A 2,500-nucleotide genomic window follows, 5' to 3' on the forward strand; every position below is an offset into this window, starting at 1 on the left:
GCCCTTAGATGTCCGGGGCTGCACGCGCGCCACACTGAGCGGACCAGTGTGTGCCACATCCCCTGCGCCGAGAGGCGCGGGTAACCATATGAACCCCGCTCGTGATAGGGACTGGGGACTGCAATTATTTCCCACCAACGAGGAATTCCCAGTAAGCGCGGGTCATAAGCCCGCATTGATTAAGTCCCTGCCCTTTGTACACACCGCCCGTCGCTACTACCGATTGGATGGCTTAGTGAGGTCCTCGGATCGGCCCCGCCGGGGCCGGTCACGGAGCCGGCGGCCGCGTCGAGAAGACGATCAAACTTGACTATCTAGAGGAAGTAAAAGTCGTAACAAGGTTTCCGTAGGTGAACCTGCGGAAGGATCATTACCGGAGCGAACTGAGCGGGATCAGCGGCCCGCGCTTTCGAACGAACGCACGCCGAGGGCGAAAGGCTGGCGGCGGGGAAGGATCGGGGCCACGGCTAATCTAGCGATGCCCGCGTTGGACGGTCACACCGCACGACAGAGCGGGGCCTGCATCCGGCGCGAGGCGGCCTTCAGGCACGTGGTTCGAGACGACCCCGACGCTGCCCTAGCCCGGAGCGCCGCCTAGGGCTCTGGGGGAAGGATAATCTCCCCGCGGCTGACGCACGCGCTCGCCCCAGCTTCGACAGGGGGGCGGGCGGTCGGTGCGGGCGCGCGGGGGGACCGAGGACCCTTAGCCCGAAGCGATGAGCGGAGGATGTCGGAGGAAGGGCGCTCCCGGCCGCGGCTCAGGCGTCCGGCCCCCCACAAAGACCCACCCGCTTCGGCGGGCCCGGGTCCGGGGCGGGTCGCGAGGCGCCGGCGCGCGGCGGGTTGCGTCCGGACTCTCCTCATCTCTGCCGCGCCAAACCCGCGAGAGAGACGATCCCGGCGCCGGCGGCGGCGCGCGGGTGGTGGTGGTATGTGACCCGCGCGATTTGGGGTTCGGCGAAGGGCGAAACGGAGCGGGGGTGTGACCCCCGCGCAGGCGACGGTCTGACCTCTGCACGGCAACGCGCATGCGTCCGTCGCCCCGCTAGCGCTTCGCCTCCCCGCGGCTGGGGGCTCCGTTCGTCACACCGGAGTCGCCCAGCGTCGCGCGACGTCACCGTCCGCCTCCCCGCGCGCGCTCAACACGGCAGCCGCCCCCCGGGCGGTGGTATGTGACCCGAGCGATTTGGGGTCCGGCGAAGGGCGAAACGGAGCGGGGGTGTGACCCCCGCGCAGGCGACGGTCTGACCTCTGCACGGCAACGCGCATGCGTCCGTCGCCCCGCTAGCGCTTCGCCTCCCCGCGGCTGGGGGCTCCGTTCGTCACACCGGAGTCGCCCAGCGTCGCGCGACGTCACCGTCCGCCTCCCCGCGCGCGCGCTCAACCGGCAGCCTGGCGCTCCCTCGCAGTCCTGAAGTAGTCTCCGGGCGCGCCTCGGCCGGGGTCGGGCCCGGTGCCATCGCGGCGCGCCCACTCGGAACTTTACCCCTTTGCGGCGGGTACCCAACTCGCGGCCTGCCTTCGGCGGACCGTGGGGGGTTCAATGTCCACACCACACGCACGCTCTGAGGCGGGTGGGTGGCACCCGTCGCGCGTCGGCCGGAAAAAACAATTTTTTAATCGCTGGAACTTGGCAAACCGCGGCGCGCAGCTGAGGGTCAGCGCGGCGGCGGACGGCGGCGACCGCGCCGGCAAGCCCCGACGTCCTCGTGGCGACGGTGGAGGGTCCGCGCGCGGCGTCACGCCATCTCCCCGCCCGCTCCCGATCTCGCCTCCGCAAAACAAACGTACAACTCTTAGCGGTGGATCACTCGGCTCGTGCGTCGATGAAGGACGCAGCTAGCTGCGAGAACTAATGTGAATTGCAGGACACATTGATCATCGACACTTCGAACGCACTTTGCGGCCCCGGGTCCGTCCCGGGGCCACGCCTGTCTGAGCGTCGCTTGCATATCAATCGGGGTTCGGCGAAGGGCGAAACGGCCGCGACGGTCTGACCTCTGCGCGGCAACGCGCATGCGTCCGTCGCCCCGCTAGCGCTCCGCCTCCCCGCGGCTGGGGGCTCGCAGGCCGCCTCGGCGGCCTTCGTCCCCTTAAGTGCAGACCCGCGCGGCGTCCTCCTCACCGTCGACCCATCCCGCATCACGGGTCCGGGGCGCGGCTGCCGGTGGCGTTTCGACGACCATTGCGCATCCCGCGCCTCGCGCTCCCTCGCGGGGATGGGTTCGCCGCGGAGGCCCCCGCTCGCGCGGAAGGATCCAGCGAGCCCGGCCGCCAGGCCGGCCGCGCCTACTACCCCCTCATTTCCGACCTCAGATCAGACGAGACGACCCGCTGAATTTAAGCATATTACTAAGCGGAGGAAAAGAAACTAACCAGGATTCCCTCAGTAGCGGCGAGCGAAGAGGGAGAAGCCCAGCGCTGAATCCCCGCCCGGCCTCGGGCGCGGGAAATGTAGCGTACAGAAGGTCGTTGCGCCCGACGCCGCCCGGAGGGGGCC

At 69.3% G+C, this 2,500-nt stretch overlaps 1 non-coding gene and 1 pseudogene across 1 annotated transcript; both read left to right on the forward strand.

Annotated features, from left to right (window-relative positions):
- Window positions 1–1,791: 1,791 nt before the first annotated feature.
- LOC148378337 (5.8S ribosomal RNA) lies at window positions 1,792–1,945 on the forward strand. The gene has a single exon (XR_015855952.1). It is a non-coding gene; the product is annotated as a 5.8S ribosomal RNA (ribosomal RNA).
- Window positions 1,946–2,307: 362 nt separating this feature from the next.
- The window catches only part of LOC148378338 (28S ribosomal RNA), a 7,326-nt pseudogene continuing 7,133 nt past the window's right edge, over window positions 2,308–2,500 (forward strand).

This window comes from Syngnathus floridae, unplaced genomic scaffold (assembly GCF_059516105.1).
Source record: "Syngnathus floridae isolate MCC-2025c unplaced genomic scaffold, RoL_Sflo_1.0 HiC_scaffold_52, whole genome shotgun sequence".
Classification (NCBI taxonomy): Eukaryota; Metazoa; Chordata; class Actinopteri; order Syngnathiformes; family Syngnathidae; genus Syngnathus; species Syngnathus floridae.